A 19,712-nucleotide genomic window follows, 5' to 3' on the forward strand; every position below is an offset into this window, starting at 1 on the left:
ATGTGCGTACCGACTCTCTGTTGGTTCCAAAAAGATGGCACTTGGAGGATGTGTATAGATAGCAGAGCACTAAACAACATCACCATCAAGTACAGGTTCCCAATTCCCAGACTTGATGACCTACTAGATGAACTAAGTGGAGCAAAGACCTTCTCCAAAATTGATCTAAGATAGGGATACCATCAGGTCAGAATTACGGAGGGTGATGAGTGGAAAACAGCCTTGAAAGCCAAACTGGGACTTTATGAGTGGCTTGTCATGCCATTTGGTTTGTCCAATGCACCTAGCACCTTCATGAGGCTCATGACTGAGGTGTTGAGGCCTTTTATTGGGGTGTCTGCAGTTGTATACTTTGATGACATACTAGTGTACAGCTCAAAGACTACCGAACACTTGAAGCACCCGAGGCGAGTGTTCTTAACTCTCGGGAAGCACAAGCTCTTTGGGAAATTATAAAAATGCTCATTCATGGTCCCTGAAGTGTCATTCCTGGGATATATTGTCTCGGCCGGGGTATCTTAGTGGACCAAGAGAAGGTGGAGGCCATCGAGATCCTGGCTGTCCCAACCAATATTCGAGGCCGGGGGTTTTCATGGTTAAGCCTCATTCTATAGGAGGTTCATAAAAAATTTCAGCACCTCGTTGCTCCCATTCTTGAGTGTCTCAAGAAGGGAGATTTTAAATGAACCCCCACAGCACAGACTGCCTTTGAAACCATCAAGGAAAGGATTTGCTCAGCACCCATCCTGGCATTACCTGATTTTGAGAAACTGTTTGAGGTTGAGTGTGATGCAAGTGGGGTAGGCATAGGAGCAGTACTAACCCAGGAGAAGAAACCTGTGGCATTCTTCAGTGAGAAGCTCAATTGGGCCAAATTGGGCTACTCAACTTATGACAAAGAATTCTATGCCATGATTAGGGCTCTAACTCACTGGGGACATTACTTGAAACCCAAACCCTTTGTCCTACACTCTGACCATGAAGCCCTCAAATTCATCAATGGCCAACATAAGTTGAACCATAGGCATGCCAAATGGGTGGAGTTTTTACAGGCTTTCTCTTTCACCAGCAGCTACAAGGAGGGCAAACACAACATTGTAGCAGATGCCCTCTCCAGAAGACACCATGTGTTGGCCCTGCTGGAAGGGAGAGTCCTTGGTTTTGAAATGATCAAAGAACAGTATGCTGGGGACCCTGATTTCTCAGTAGACTACCACAACTGCAAGGAAGGCAAACCCAGTAAACTAATATGGCAACATGGCTTCTTGTTCAAAGGAAACAGGCTGTGCATTCCAGGGAGCTCAACAAGGGATCTCCTCATCAGGGAGGTCCACTCTAATGGATTAGCTGGACACTTTGGAATTAACAAAACTCTTGAAATCCTGCAAGATCAGTTTTACTGGCCAAAGATGCTAACTGATGTACAAGCCATTATTCAAAGGTGTGGCCATTGCCAAAGGTCCAAGAGTCAATTCAGGCCTGGTCCATACATTCCCCTACCTATTCCTAGTAAACCGTGGGATAATGTGAGCCTTGACTTCATTGTGGCCTTGCCTAGGACACAGAGAAGTAAGGATTCCATCATGGTGGTGGTAGACAGATTTAGCAAGATGGCACACTTTGTACCTTGCAAAAACACAGAGAATGCCACGAGTGTGGCTGACTTATACTTCAGGGATATTGTAAGGCTACATGGTGTTCCTAGGTCCATGGTCTCTGACAGGGATGTGAAATTCCTAAGCTACTTTTGGAAAGCACTCTGGAAGATGCTCAAAACAAAGCTACTTTTCAAGATCTGACCTACCACCCCCTGACGCAGATGGGCGGTCAAGTCGCCAACAAAACCTTAACTCGGATCCTCGGGAGCATTGTGATCAAATCTCCGAAAGATCGGGACCTCAAGGCGGCTCAGCCGAGTTTTCTTACAACATGGCTCTCTGCCGCAAAGAATCGGATGTCCCCATTTGAAGTAGTCTATGGTATGAACCCACACATGCCCCTTGATCTGGCCAAGATTCCCACTGAAGAGTATAATTTTGATGCCCAAGGTAGGGTAGAATCCATCACCAAGCTCCACAAACTAGTACAGCAACAGATTTAAAAAACAAATGAAAGGTATCAGAAGAGAGCACTGCAAGCCAGACCAAGAAAACCTTTTCAGGTTGGTGACCTGGTATGGCTCCATCTGAGGAAGGAAAGATTTCCAGCCAAGAGGAAAAAAAAACTCATGCCTAGGGCAGAAGGACCCTTTGAGATCGATCGAGGCGGGAGATAATGCTTATAAGCTCCTTCTGCCTGGGAGTGATGTGGTAGAAGGAACATTCAACATTGGGGATCTATCTCCCTACTATGGAGATGAGGTTCATGGAGAAGATCCAACAGATGAAGCATACTTTCAAGGAGAGGGGATTGGAGCAGGAGCTCTGGGTTCGAATCCCACCACAGACACAATCCTAAACAACCAGGCACATACACCTGCACAAAGGGAATGGGTGCAATTTATTGGTCAAGGTCTAACACCATGGGGCCTGACCATGGTCCATCTAGCCTAAGGGAGGTGGCCACTACAACCTTGCCTAGGAACCTTCCTGCTGCTGACGTCCACATCAACACAAATATCACCCAACAGGAGCACATGAGGAGGAGTACTATTGTATTTGTTATTTTGTCCATTTCATGAGTCATTGCATTCCTAGGTTTGTCTTGTTTTAATTTTCGTTTGTTCTTTTCTGTTCTAAAACCCTACAAACACTTGCCATTTGAGGACTATAAATTCTGTAACCATCCTGGAATGAGGGCGACTTTTGATAAAAAGAAGAACTGCATTTCTGCGACTTATTTCTGTGTGGAGTACAAGGACCGATTACTGTGTGGGATGAATCCTTAGGCGACTGTGTTGGAAACAATTAACCTTAGTCTTTTACTTATTACTCTTGTGAATGTCACCATCAATTCTTGTTTCATTATGAGCCTGTTATTGCTGCATCTTTCATTGAGAGTTGTTCAAACTTTCACCAAAAAAGGAACCTACTTTAATCTGATTTTCCATAAAGTTTATGGCTTGTTTACTGCAAATACGTTTCTAAGTTTAAATCATTTATTATATGCTCCAACTAACATACTTCCGCAGCTGAGATACATGAAACACATTATGCACTCTATCCAAAGCAGCTGGTAAAACTAACCGATAAGCAACCTCACCCACACGATCCAAGATCTCATATGGTCCTATAAACTTCTGGCTCAGCATACGTTTCTTACCAAATCTCATGATGTTCTCGCAAAGTCCACAACACTATCCTCAAATGCTTCTCATGATCCTCTTTAGTCTTAGAAAAGACTAAGATATCATTTATAAAGACCACCACAAACAGATCCAAGAACTGACTGAAGACCCGGTTCATCAAATCCATAAACACGGCAGGTGCATTAGATAACCCAAACGGCATCACAACATACTCATAATGACCATACCTCGATGTAAAAGTTGTCTTTGGTATGTCCTCCTCTCTAATCTTCACCTGATGGTAACCCGACCTCAAATCAATCTTGGAAAAGCCTGTTGCACTGCTCAACTAATCAAACAAATCATCTATCCTTGGCAAAGGATACTTGTTCTTTACCGTCACTCTGTTCAGCTCCCTATAATCGATGCACAACCTCAAGCTCCCATCTTTCTTCTTCACAAACAAAAACGGTGCTCCCCACGGTGATACACTAGGTCTAATGTATCCCTTCTCAATCAGATCATCCAGCTGCTTCCTTAAATCCTCCAACTCCTTAGGACCCATACGGTACGGTGCCTTAGAGATTACCCCCGTTCCAGGTTTCAGCTCAACACTGAAATCTATCTCCCTCTTAGGTGGCAACCCCGGAATCTCCTCTAGAAAGACATCCGGAAACTCTCCCACCACTGGTATCTGCTCAACTGACGGACTCTCCACTCTATGATCTCTCACATGGCATAAGATCAACGGGCATCCCTTCCTCAGATAGGACTTCAAGGTCACTGCTGCAATCAACTTGACTTTGGGTTTGACAACAAACCCCCGATAAGACACACTAATCCCCTTAGGACCTCTCAAAGAATCCCTCTTTTGATGATAATCTATCTTAGCCTTATACTTACCCAACCAGTCCATACCAACTATCATCTCAAAACCCTCCAAAGGAAACTGTAACAAGCCCACTGGTAGGTCAACCTGCCCAACTATAATAGACACACCTCTATACAACCGCCCACAAGACGCAGACTCACCCAAAGGTATAAAAACTTCCTCTCTTACAGACTCATACTCACTCAAACCCAACCGTTTAGCATGACTCGATGATACAAACGACTGTGACGCTCCCGAATCAAACAAAACAAAGTTAAAAACTCCATTAACAAGAAATGTACCGGTGATAAAATGAGCATCATCCTCAGCTGCTTTCTTCTCCATCATAAACTTGACTTGCCATCGATCTTCGCCCACCTCCCTGGGACAAGATTAGGCGAGGTAGACGGCTTAGCAGCCGACCCCTGGTTGTTGTTGTTGTTGTTCATCGCCGGTCTCTGGTATGACTTACCGCCATTGCGGTTAGCCCCACCGTTGCTGTTACTCTGACCACCCTTGTTGTTCCACGACCCAGCCGGCCTGTTACTAGCATAGCTCTGCGAAGGAACCTGAGAGAAACTCCCCTGTGACAGTCTCTGGAAACCCCCGCTCATAGCAGTGGTGCACTCATGCCTCTTGTGGCCCATACCACCACAGTTAAAACAAGTCATACCTCAACTACTACTACCACTCCCACGACCACGCCCAAAGGAAGCCCCAGCACTAAACCCCGAACCCGATGAATATGCCCTTGCTTGGTTATGGCCACCCTTCTTGTAACTCGATTAACCACCTCCCTCACTCTCAACTTTCCTCTTCTCAGAGTCTCTCTCCTTGGTCATCTCAACTAACCTCTCAGCCCTCCCAGCACGCTCATAGACCTCCTTCACATCAGTAAGAGCTCCCATCGGTAACTTCTCCATAATCTTGGGGGTCAACCCCTTCTCAAACCTCAATGCCAAGTTCTCTTAGCTCGGCCCCATGTCCTCAGCATACCTAGACTTCTCATTAAACTTATGGTAGTACTCAGCAACGGTCATCTCAGAGGCCATCTTAAAATCATCAAACTCTTCCCTTAGCTTACTACGCACATGTTCAGGCACAAACTCACGACTCATCGCTTTCTTGAACTCATCCCAAGGTATCGCGGGTAAGCCCTGTTTCAGATATATATCCAAAGCACTCACCTTTACTTTGTCCCACCACTCATCAGCTGCCTCCCTCAAGTGGAACGCAGCTTGTTCCACTCGAAGCTCATCTGGGCAATGAACCAGATTGAGTATATTCTCCATCTCTTTGTGCCAATTATCCAGTAATATTGGCGCCCCTGTCCCCGTATACTCCTTAGGGTTGAACCTCGCTATGTGAATGCTGATCTTGGAAGGATCAACATCTCTATCCTTTCCCACCCTTTTCAAAATCTCTGTGAGAGCATCCTGGTGCTCCAACATCTTCACTATGTCATCAACAGTCATACTCTCAGCTCTAGCATACAATACGGTTCTCTTTGGCGGCATCTTGTAACTATATAATAGAAAGGTAAACATAAACACACACATCCCACATTTCAAACACGGACATAACCTGTACAGAACCTACTCGATCGAGTCCCTTAATCCACTCGATCGAGTTGAGGTCACTCGATCGAGTTGCCCCATCTACTCGATCGAGTGCCTCGACTCCAGAACCTCACCAAAAAGCTCCCAAAAACATAATCGATCGAGCTCACTACCCATTCGATCGAGCCGACCCCACTCGATCGAGTGCCACCACCTACTCGATCGAGCGCCCAAAACCTTACTTCTGCCCAGAAAACGGAAAACTACCTACTCGATCGAGTCACACCCACTCGATCGAACCTCTCACCTTCTCGATTGAGTGCCCCCCACTCGATCGAGTCATGCTGACTCGCATACACTACCCGCATGTTCAACTCACACTCCCAACTTTCTATACTCTTAGCAAAACGACAACAACAACATATGTACTTACGCATAAATTTATATATATCAACAAAACACTTTTCATAAATCTAACATGCCACATCATAAATCAAACATCATGCTTTCAATCAATCCACATACGATTCATGTCATTATCATCCTTCAATTCATATCTCCCATCCTCCACATGCATACATCCACCGATTCATACCACATACTACTAAATAGATATGCAAAGCACAAGAATAACACATAACGATCCCGACACATACCCCATGTGACCGGTTCAAAATTGTACGACGAGTTCGCGACTTTAGGACGTCTCCCAAGCCTTTGCATTAGCTCCTACAACTTCTACCCCGGGTTCATTTTAGTTTGACTCCCTACATTCATTAGGTTCATAGGTTACAGGTTTCAGGATCGTCGCTCTGATACCACTTTGTGACACCCCCATACTCCAAGTGCCTTACCAGGACCACTTAAGGTATGAGAACGTCACCGTCTCGGTTACCCGAGGCAATGATAATCAAATGACAATGAAGAAACATATTTAAAAAGCAAAATAGTTTAAAGTGATTACATGTCCAAAAGCCAAAACTGATAAAAGTGAAATACAATGTTCTCAAATCCAAAAGTGCTAAACAACTAGTCCAAAACAGCGGAAGACTATAAGACTGCATCGTGGTGACTCATTCCAGCTAACCCAAGCGTATCTTCTCATACCTGCTCAACAACTGCTCACCATCCCTGAATGGATCACCATAGTTTTTAAAACAATTAACGGGGTCAGTACTAATTACAGAAAAACAATGCCACAATGAAACAAGTACACAAACAGTTCAAACAGCTCAACACAACCCAAGTCTCCATCTCCAATCTCCACACAACTGACTACACACTAAAGTGTGTAGTCCTGCCAGAGTACCCATCGCAACAGGTACTCCTTGCCACCAGTGGGGGACCGCAGCCGTTCCCACCTAAGCCCCGCTCATCTCCATCGAGCGATAAACCTATGTTCATTAATGTGCACATCCCTCCAGTGGTGGGTTCCACAGAAGGCGAATCAAGGGCGTGAAGCCACTCCCACAAGTGACTCCACTCAACTAGGGACGCACCCCGAAGATCACAGACAGATACAAACCAATCAACAGTAGAAAATCCACAACCAACCAGATCAACCGACATTATACGTAACCAATAGTCACAACAACAATCACCACACAATCATGTAACTAATACTGAGTAGGCAAACCCTACCTGGAATGCAAACACCGATAATAGACGATCAAGCAGCTAACTCAGAATCTCTCCTCAACGAATCCTTCTCCTATACATACATACATACAATCACAACCATATTCACATAAATCACGAAAACCCCTAAATCAGCCAATTAGGGTTTAACGAACTTTAACAAAACAGTATAAAAATTATATGTAACGCTTACCCTCGACTCAAGGATCACAAAGATGTAAAGAACGACGAAATCCGACACTCCTAGCTCCGGGATTTGCTAATAATGCGGCGAGGATGAAAGAACGTAACTCTTAGTCTTCTCTTGTGTGTTTTAGGTTGCAAAAAGTGTTTTAAGAAAAAGTGACGGAAGTATTATATATCAATCCGCATTATTAACAAACCCGTCGAAAATCACCCATCAACCGACTTACTCGATCGAGTAAGTCAGTTACTCGATCGAGTGACCCGTACTCGATCGAGTGCCAAGCTTACTCGATCGAGTACCCATCAGACAGACTAATGTTTTGCGTAAAACCATACTTACTCAACAGAGTAAGCCCCACTCGATAGAGTATCCTAAGACCCATAAAACCATAGTATTACAGTCTGTTGCTGCGGTTTTGGGTGCTGGCCGTAGACCACCATATCTTGTGGTGGTGGCCCACGGAGGCGGCGGCCAATGGTGGTTGTTTTGGGGGTGTTTGGGTGTTGACCGAGTCTTAAGACAGGTTTTTGTATAAGCTTTAAGACGATGTTTTGTTTAATTAATTATATACTTAATTTAATTAGAGTTAAGACAGGATTTAATAGTTAAATAATGGGTTATAAGTCGGGATTTGAATAGCTTAATTAAGACGGATTTATATTTAATTAATTAATTCGTATTTAATTTAATTAGATTAGTTAGTAATTAAATATATTTGATTACTTTAATTAGCTGACGGTTTTATGAAGTGAAGTTATTATTGGACCGAGTTTGTTTATGGAGCTTTCGAAAAGGTAGGTTTATCCTACTCAGTTTCGATAATGTGTCTATTTGTTAAATGAGTTATTTGTCATTAGTTGCATTTAATGAGTCGGCAATTGGCATGTTATACGGTAAATTGCATTCATTGTGTTTGTCATGTATATTGGAGGATATTGCGGTGTTGGTTGGTTACTTGTTCAATGGAGACAGAAGGCAATTGGGAGACCGTCTTCCGCTTGAGTCGCCGATTGGGGTTTCCCACCACAATGGGAATATGCACATTAATGACTTGAGCTTGGAGGGACGCGTGTGGTGAGGCACGACGTCGGGTAGGGGACCTGAGTCGCTCTTGGGCCCGGTACCACCGACGTGTTCGGAGTACATTGTGTGAGTATGGTGTCGTGGACGTGTTCCTGGCACCAGTAGTTGTGGGTACGTCTGGGCGTGTCCCGGTACCGACGTGACGGTTGGATATTTGTGTGTCATTCATATCATGGTCATATTGTTGACTCACGCACTTGAGTCGTGTCACACTTTCTTTTATCGTTACTGACGTTTGTGAGTCTGTGTTTGTCACCTATCTCTTTTGGGGTGGCCTGTGTCGATCCATATGATATCGTTTGGTCATATGGGGAGCAGATTATGTTAAGTTTGTTTGGATAGTACGCGGGAGACATGACGAGCTTGATGAGTCACGAGACAAGTATAGTTGACCAGCAGAGTATAGTGTCATGAGTTGTACTTTTATTCATTTGTTTACATTCATGTAATTCATTAACCATTATATTTATAATAAATGTTCTTTAATTGTAATTCCGATCTCACTACCTCGGGAAACCGAGATGGTAACGCTCCAATTATCTTGGCCGGATAGTTGGGGTGTTACAAAGTGGTATCAGAGCGACGATTTTGGAACCTAAACCAATGAACCAAAATGAATTTAGGAGTGTCTAATAAAATGAACCCGTCATGAGTACAATAGGAGGTCAGTTTTGGGTGAGAAAGATCCCTCATTTAAAAACAAGATCATATTGTTTCGGTTGGTCACTACGTGGGTAGTTATGAGTCGGGAAACTTGAAGTGAAATGTTGCATGATTATATGCGTGATGTGAATTTTGTTTATCATCTTGCATGATTTACTTACTCAATTGAAATGTTGCGTGATTACCTGTAGTTTTGATTATAATTAAGTATCTTACATCATATTTTGGTCCATTTAATGTATGATAATATGTAAAATGTGGCGTGATTCCGTGTGTGCTATAACTAATTGATCGGTTTCTTGCATTATATCGTTATTTATGATATGGTGTGTCTTATCATGTGAGAATGTGCCCATCTTTAAGCATTTTAATACCGTATATGTTTGAATTTCACTAATAATATGGTTAAAGTGTGATTAGTAATGTTTGTTCGTGGATTAGTCATTAGTATAAAATGGTATTCGTTAGTCGGGAATTGCAAACCATAAGAGAGGCACCCAGCCGAGTACGAGCTAGTACTCGACCGAGTACGAGTCACTCGACCGAGTGAACCCTACCACTCGACCGAGTGGACCAATTTCCAGAAACTTAAAAATTTCAGGAAGTGAGTCACTTGACCGAGTGGACAAGGCACTCGACCGAGTGGACTGTCACTCGACCGAGTGGACTCAGCACTCGACCGAGTGCCACTGTCTAGGTTGTGAATTTCGCAAAAAAAATTGCATTATTGCCTTATTTTATCTCTTTATTCATTCATTTAAGACCATATTGCTTGCAAACTTCATTGTTGATTGTTTGTTGCTCGAATTCAAGTTTTTACCCTATTTTAGTCCCTTAAATTGAATGATTTGAACATGTATGCGATGTTTTCTTTCCTCTTATTTTCACAACTTTATTTTGTTTAAACCTGTGCTAATCCCTTTAAATTTTGCCAATTAATGACATGTTTTGTTTGATTAATGATATTAATAACCTTTTTCGTCAATTATGATGTCAAGTATGAACTTTCATGTTGAATTTTACCCAAATTTTTTTTTAATGATCTCGAAAATATATGTTTCGGAGTCAATGATTTGATTTTGTATTTTGATGCTTGGTTAATTGTCTAACAAGGACCAAGGTTTAGTTGTTATTGCTAATTTTGTCGCACATTTGAAAGTTTGTCTTTAAAACTTGACTACGAAATTTTAAAGCTTTGATATTCATACTTAAAAATAGATTTTCTGTTTCATTTTCTAGTAATGGCATGTATTGCTTTGAATCAAAATTTTATCTTAGAACGCTGTCCAAAATTTTTGAAATCCCATAGTGGTCAGTACAACTAAGTACTTATGACATAACCTTTGAACCTAGGACAACCATTAAATCTCAGGCCTTAGCAGACTTCGTGGCTGAATTTAGTCCCAGCCTAGAACCAGACCTTATAAAAGAGGTCAACCATTTAGACACCCAAAAACTAGGCCAGGAATGGACCTTACACGTAGATGGAGCAACAAATATGAGAGGAACTGGTCTAGGACTAGTTCTAATATCACCACAGGGAGATCTAATTGCTCAAGCTATTAGTTGTGAGTTCAAAGCAACAAACAATGAAGCTGAATATGAAGCCCTGATAGCTGGACTCAAGGTATGTATGGATCTTGGTGTGAAAAATCTCAAGGTAAAAACTGACTCCCTCTTAATTTCCAATCAAGTCAAAGGAACATATGCTGCAAAGGATTCCAAAATGATTCTTTATTTAGACTACGTCAAAAACCTTTGCAAAAAGTTTAGTTCATTTGACATTGATCAAATACCAAGACTTAAACACTCAGGCTGATGCCCTAGCCAGCCTGGGATCAAATTTCAGCCCTGCTGTCTTTGATAAAATACCTATTGTTCATCTGCTAGAACTAACCATTGAAAAGCCTGACCAAACTTGTCCCATTAATGGGGACACAAACTCTTGGACTAAACCATACTATGATTGGTTCTTACAGGGGATACTACCTAAAGACAGACATGAAGCGAGGGCCCTTAGAATTAGAGCTTCCACCTATACTATTATAAATAACATGTTGTTCAAAAAGTCTCAGGCTGGACCTTATTTGAGATGCCTGGAACCTCATGGAGCTAAACAGGTTATTGAGGATATACATGATGGATATTGTGGTAATCATAAAGGTGGCAGGAGCCTGGCAAGCAAGGTTCTAAGGACAGGCTACTTCTGGCCAACCCTTATAGCTGATTGCATAGCTTATAATTCCAAGTGTGAAGCCTGCCAACTCCATTCTCCATTCATTCATCAACTATCAGAGCTACTACATTTCATCTCAGCTCCCTGGCCATTCATGAAATGGGGAATGGATATTGTAGGCAAGCAACCACAAGCTCCAGGACAAAAAGTCTTTATGTTAGCCATGACTAATTACTTCTCAAAATGGATAGAGGTTGACTCATACAGGCAAATTAAAGAAAAGGATTGTTAGGTTCATATACCCATTATTAGACTCATCTAATTCATTTTATAAATTACTCATTAATTTATCTATTGGATCTAGTTGCATGCATAACAAAAGAATAAGAAAAACGGTTTCCTTACATTGAGAAAGGCACGAAATGGGCACAAGTAAGGTCTCCTACCTTCACTTGTTCTTGAGCTTAAATGTAATGGATGATCCTCCAAAATCCCAAGTATTGAGATCCTCCTCTTGTTGCACCCAAGACTTTTCCTTAAACTGATAAATTAATTAACTAGTATAATATATTAGTATCCCTTAAATGTATTCTAATATTAATATATATTACTACTCTAGTAATCTTGTAATGTTATATTAGAATTTAGATGAACTACTTATGTGAGATCTAAAACTATTTTAGAGAAATAAAGAGAAGCATTTTTAGAGAGAATAAGAGGCAAAAATGCATGAATGAAAATAATAGAGAACCATTCTGTATGTTAAAGAGGGGGAGCCGGTTTGGGGGGTTGTGGAAGGCCAATGCATGACCTTCACCCTTTTCCTTTTTCTCTTTTCTAAATGCATAGGTATGCAAGGCTATTACATAGGTTATTATGATGTTTTATTTATCAATTAAATAAAACATCCACTATCCTATAAACACCTCTATATTTCGGTCCTCATATAAAATGGACTTCTATTTTATTTTGTGAATTTATCATTTGTCACACAATATGTCACATGTAGCATGGAACATGTTATTAATTAATTTAATGCATATTTATCAAACAAATATCGTTATATACATTAATTAAATTACATATAACAAATTGTCTAGTAATTCACAATTACATGGTATAAAATGGGACATGTTAATATAATTCACAACATTTTGTAATTATATTTAACCATTCATTCATACCTTAATTGTTTCATAAACAATAATCAATTTTAGTAATGAAATCTTTTAATTACTAAAATGAATCTTATTTAATCAAATTACAATAAGATACTTATTCTCACTCATAAATGTAAATTGTTCAATTTTAAGGAATAATTAACTTGTATCATTATACAATTAATTTAATTAATCTATTAAGGGAATTGTCCTATAGGTGTGACCTTAAGGGAATAACTGATCACCACCGTCAAATGATAGTAATGTTAAACTCTAGTTAGCCAATCATTCCTGATTAATGTTTACCAGTCGACTATATAAATGAATCATCCCTTACGTATTCTTATTATGAGATTTAATTATTATTTTAAATCATGTGATCGCACTATTTTTGAGGACACATACTCCAACAATCTCCCACTTGTCCGAGACAAGTGTGCGTCACCAATTCTCTTGTCCTATTACAATTTCCCACTCAATGCAAGGTGTCTTGCAGGTCGGACTTGCATTTGATCATAACTTGAGTGGTTTCCTCGATCTGGAGAATAACTGTCTGACCGGAAATATCTACCGTAGATGCCTTCTGAGCGTGGCCACGCATTTTTAGTTCACTACTCCTCGAGTGGCCCTGAGATTTTAGATAACCCTGACAAGGGGGTGGACAATTCCTATCGCACTATTCCCTTCGTATAGCCACGATTCATCATGACCTAAAAGATACCCATTTGAATTCAGTTACGACAGTCGTAGAGCATAAATCAAAGGCAATCAGAAACTGTGCCAACTTGGGTGAACAGTCTTTAGTCAAAGAATCGACTCAAAACAATACTATAGTAGCTCTCGCCACGACCAGGCTTTATAAAAATTTCCAGAACTCTATAAGCGGTCACTGCTCAACAGAGTGTCCCATACAGTCTGCCTATGTGATCGACTAGTCATCTCTTATGACTCTATGACACTTGAACTTGCCATCAATCGCATCACACTCTAGTCACTTCGAGACGTCACCTCATATAAGCAACTAGGGGCCAATACTATGTTAATCCAGTTCACTTTAATTGGGTTCAACGTTGTCCTTACAACCTATTTGGATATAACAAAGTAATAAAAGAGTTTTTAATAAAACTCAAACGATGAATGCATATCACATATGTAAAATTGATACCATATCAATTACTACATAATCTATAATCCATACTTAATATTGTATATAACTATACATCTCAACTCAATTGAAATGGCATGACTTATCATGCTTAGCCTATGAAAAGGCCTTGGTTAGCAAGTTTTAGCAATACATTGCACTTTTCCTAACCTTACTATATACTATTTCCCATTGTTATGTATAATCTTTATTATAAAAACCTTTTGAGTACATGTCTAGATCCAATCTAGATATAGGCTCTCTTGCCTTTGAATAACTCCCACTGTCCTCACAGTGGGTAGGGATAGGAACTTCGGTTATTGTAATGAACTACCATAGTTCTTCCAATTCATAAAACCGAATCCTAATATCATCCCTTCCTTCTTGCATATGTCTTTATTGCAAGTGTACTCAATTTCCGTTGTGTATATCTCATTGTTCAACTGCCTAGGATGTTACTAGTAGATATCCTCCTTAAATAATAAAGCCAAGATGGTTCTCTAACCATCTTTGTGTGATTAGAATATGGTTATCGTGTAACACCTTGCACATAAATCCATATCATTTCTAATCACTTTAGCTTCATCTCCTTAGTGCTTCATGAGTACTAGCTAATGAACTATGTGGCTATATAGAGACTTCTCTCAAAGATTCGATTTATAACTTCTCGTCATACTCCAAGTATACGAAGTTTAAGAATGGTGATACATCTTAGCGTAATGAATTAATCCCGCAGCGGAAGCATGTGGATTCAATTTCTACATGTTCAATACTTTTGAACATGTTTAGACTCTTATCAATATAAGAATATTCATTTAGCGCTAATATCCTCTTAGAACTATCTTTATAGGTCTGGATACCTTAGAGATGTATTTATCTTCTCCTAAGTCTTCCATCATTCACAATGATCAATATGTCCCTTACATATAAGACTAGTAACACCATATAACTCCCACTAAACTCCATGTATAAACAGAACTACTCGACAATTCGAGAAAGTTTATCACATGATCAAAACATACGATTCAACTCCATTACTTCTACTTAAGACTTCATCCTAGCTTAGGATAGTTGCGATTTTAAAAAACTCATACAAGATGATTTTTAAATCCAACTATACAATTCGAATTTTAATGAAGCGTTGTTGTTGCGTGCAAAACCCTTTGCCACCAACCAACCAAGCTAAATAAACATTTTGATGTTTATGCTCATTTCGGACTTTTGCGGAGTTGAAACTAGATAAAGCATCTTAATAAGTTATAGGTTTGTTACTTTCAAAAATAACATGATTCCTATCCACTTTAGATTTCGAAGAAATAATTACTGATTTTGACCAAGAAGGAACATCTTCCTACGTCTTATTCTCAGTTTGCGGCTCTTGAATATTTCTCCCACTCTGTCTTTAAGAAATACTCCTCATTTCTTTAACAGACAGCATCACGAGCCACAAACCTTTTGTTCTCGTGATCATTTAGGAAGAGAGAGTACATGTTTATTATCGAAACAAGTTACAATTTAGGTACCATGCCTAACCATATCTCATATAAAAAGTGGATTATTGCTTTAATCATGTTTTATTTTAGTGGAAAATTTAAATGCCAGACAAATTTTGTAACAGAAACTACCTCCAACTGTAAGTAAAGATTCAATTATATCATAATGAAAGTGAACTTGCGATACGATATCACACTATTTTTGGTGCAAATAAAAGTATTTACTTTATTGTTCCGATCCCCATTTTAACAAAGTACTAATACTTTGGTTTTATAATCTGTAGGTTTCGATACTTTTTCAACATTCATTGAACTTATTCAAAGAATTTCTCTTCTTACCTCATTAAGTGGATATCAAGTATCTACCTAATCCGTTGGTAAAAGAGATGAAGAAATAATAACCTTTTCTGATTGAAATTATATTCGACCATACACTTCAAAGTGTAAATAGGGCGAATATTTTGCTCTATTCATAATCCTTTTTTCCAGAAAAGCCATGAATTAACTTGTTTTGAATACAAGATTCCCAATCAAATGGTTTGGGAGACTAGTCAAAACTAGTTTCTAAATGTGATTTTCAATCGAGAATTGAGAAATGATTGGGGTCACCAAGTTGAGTCATGTATATATGACATTTTATTCCTAGTTTGAATATAATTACCTTGATTTTTATGGTCTCACCATAAACTTAATCGTGGTATGTAATGGCACAACGGTTGTTTTAATTGCATAATAGAGAAACCCTTTGTGTTTTATACAAAAACTTGAATTATATTCTTATTTAGAGTTAGTGTACATCATAACAATTATTGACGTACATTTCTAAACACAAAACTAAAATGAGTACACTACAACATTCATATGTTCATGGATGAAATGGCAACTACCCTAGTTCCATTCATGCAAATTTCTGAACTTATTTTTGTAGTCGTCACACGATAATGCCAAAAACCACAAATTTGTGTCAAATACTCATGGCGTGGTGATTGGTAATAATGCAATGTCATATTCAAGAAGAAATATGTTGGAGTCACACGACCAACTTCCTTGATCTTTACCTATTGAGGTTTGTATCTATTTTAGTGTCTAACACCTTCTCTTTCGAGCCTAATTCTATCCTTAACAATTAAGATAGGTACTTACTTCTTATTGCTCCCACTCACTTCAAGAATTTCTACTTGATGAAGACTTGTCTTCATATAAATTCCTAGTTAATCCTTCACAAGGATGAACTCTATTGTGGTATTAGGTCAATCGAAATTTCTAACAAATCAATTTACCAATTTAACATTGTCATATTCTTAACAACTTAAGTGCTTGATGACAAGTGTTTAGGTTGAGCAATAAGACTTTTGAACCATGGATGCATAGAAGATATAATCAAAACATATTTTGACTACTCATTACCCCTAGTCATATTTCTTCACAAGAAATCATACATAGGTATGTTAGGAATTTTAAGATGCTAATCTTATATGACATAGGACAACTCTTATGGAGTTCTATGGAATAGAACGATTCCTATGGAATTAGTCCACAATCTATGATACGGTTCATTTTTAGAAAGAGATTCTTTGTTGTTAGCAATAGTGTTTTAGCGGAGACTCGTGTTACAATCGAATGATATCGCATATGAGTAGGAGTAATGAAATTGAACAACATTAAAAAACAACGAAATAGTGGGAAAATTAAACATTCATCATTATATCTAAAACATTTTAGCATGTTCTAACATTTATATAATGACCTCCACCAAATTATATAAATGATTCCGAGATCCAAATCCATACTAGCTCGATTGTGGGACAACGCTCCCTCTACAACCTTTACTAACACAACTTGGTGGGTTTAACCCTCTTAACCGATTCTACAATTAGAACTCTCGGTCGATGAATTTACGTTAAGTTCATCTTTAGCTCGAACCTATTGCGGCTACGGTCGCAAATACTTTCGTTGAGATCAACCAAATTTTCGAAATGTAATAACTATTTATCACCACACTTACCCAACGTCAAAGAAAGCACCCCGGTATAATATTTCAATACCGTATTGTACCAATATGAAATTGGGATTCATGAGTTCCTACTATTTAGTAAGGCTATGTCTCAATCTTTAAAATGTGTGAGGTCGAGTCAATTTATTATCTATCAAATTTAAGTGAACTAAATTTTCGAACTAACGATAATTATAATTGACACGGTCGATTACTCGATATGATATGCATGTGTTGTTTATGGCGATTTGGCAATGCATGCAACATATAATGAAAAATGCATAAACAATAAATAAACTTTTTAGTATGGCCTTCCTAAAATAGAAATCTAATATTCTATTTACAAATTCGGAAACCAACTCCTTTGGTCCCTTGAACTTCAAGTGGCATGCTTCCCAAGAACACCGTCTTTGTCGGAACGTCTTTCCGAATGGCACTGTCTTGAAGGAACTCCGGGATTACAAATAATAATAAAATACATAGCTATTCCTATTATACATTTGTAATATGAAAAACTAGTAAAAATAAAAGTGATACGAGATCACATTAAATTACAACTGAATCAATATCCCCTTACATTACGGGTAATATCGACTAAAAAATAAGGCCATACTAAGATAAAAATTACATAATTCAAAATAATATAAATAAAATATGACATTCATCAATGAAAAATGCAGCATTATTATATGATCTAACATGCCAAATTAATGTGCCAAATCGCCCTATTTAAACCTTATATCGTATATAATCCGGTTTTATGGAAATGCGTGATAATAACTTATTAAAATCACAAATCAATACTTAAATCAAATTTAAGCCCACGTTAATTATCCTAACCTTCTTAGGACTCAAAAATTAGTCTTCACTCAATTTTTGACTATAAATCAACTTGGTTTTTCAATTATTGCTTATTAAACTTCTTATAATCATAACAATTATGAAATAATTCCCAACAAATCATAAAAATTTGAAAAAATTCGAAATCACATTTTTTGTAAATACTGGAATATTATCAAGATTCCAAAAACTCAATAAAATTTGGCCACAAAATATTTATAGAGTTTTTTGTCAAAAACTACCTAATATTTACCTCATTTTTATAAATACTACCTAAAGTTTTTAATTTTGCGAGCAACTACCCAAGTTTTCTTGACTTTTGTCGGACACTACCAAATTGAAAAATCCGATCAAATTAGACAAAATTCTAACTCGGAAACATTATTTTTAGCATTGAACATACATTGTTTACTATATTTAACCACCGCCAACTGTTTAGATTAGCTCCTAACACATTTATTTCAATTTTTTTTTACTACAATTTTGACTAGTTTGGCCGAGATTGTGGCTAATTTGGACAAAATTATGATTAATTCGATTGACATTTTGACTTATTTGTCGGAATTTTAGTTAATTTGGAAAAAAAAATAGTCGAATTTGCTCATTAATTTCAATTTGGTAGTTTTCGACAAAAGTAAAAAAATATTAGGTAGTTTCTCGCAAAATTAAAAACTTTAGGTAGTATTTATGAAAATAAGGTAAATATTAGGTAGTTTTTGACAAAAAACTCATATTTATATTTTATTTCATTAATAAATCGTGTAAATCATAACTTTTACCATTTAATTACAAATTAAACATAACAATTTATGGAAAAATCAAAATCAAAATTTTGAACATTCTTAAATAATTTCAAGAACCTGAAAATGGCAAAATTTCAACCAAAATTTCGAATTAATTTTTATGACTAATAAAGTTGTCCTTTTATCGATTTTATCACATGAAAATCAATAATCATACCAAATCAATCAAAATTAATCATTCAACTTTAGATCTGATGTTCATATCATATATAAAATATTAGAGAAAAACTTCATGCCATAAAATTCATTTTAGCTATTTTTGCTAAAAATAGTCACTATTTATATCATTTTAACCATTAAAATTATAAATCATGCATAATAAATCAAATTTATCTAAAATTTTACATAAAATATGTAAAATATGAATGTGACATTATATTAAAATTTCATGGCCTGTTTCAAAGTTTAACTATTTTTAGTCATTTAACCTCCATTTATACCATTTTTATAACATAAAAATCATAAATCATGAAATATTAATCACATTAATACGAAATTTTACATACAATACATAAAATATTCATGTGAGGTTATACTAAAAAATCATGGCCAGTAGTGAAGTTTAACTATTTTTAGTAAATAAAAGTTCATTTTACTCATCAAAATGTAATTATTTCACTAAAAATCATTAAAATAAGCAATAATCATCAATATGACCTAAAAATATTTTAGAACCAGAATATATTACATGCAAAAACAATTTCGTGACTTTATCTAATAAATCACAAATTATTAGTTTTAATTATGTTACTTATAACACGGGAAAATCAAACCGGTTATGTATGCAACACCAAAGCTCTTGATGCCAATTGTTAGGTTCATATACCCATTATTAGACTCATCTAATTCATTTATAAATTACTCATTAATTTATCT

The sequence above is a fragment of the Silene latifolia genome, chromosome 4 (assembly GCF_048544455.1).
Source record: "Silene latifolia isolate original U9 population chromosome 4, ASM4854445v1, whole genome shotgun sequence".
Classification (NCBI taxonomy): Eukaryota; Viridiplantae; Streptophyta; class Magnoliopsida; order Caryophyllales; family Caryophyllaceae; genus Silene; species Silene latifolia.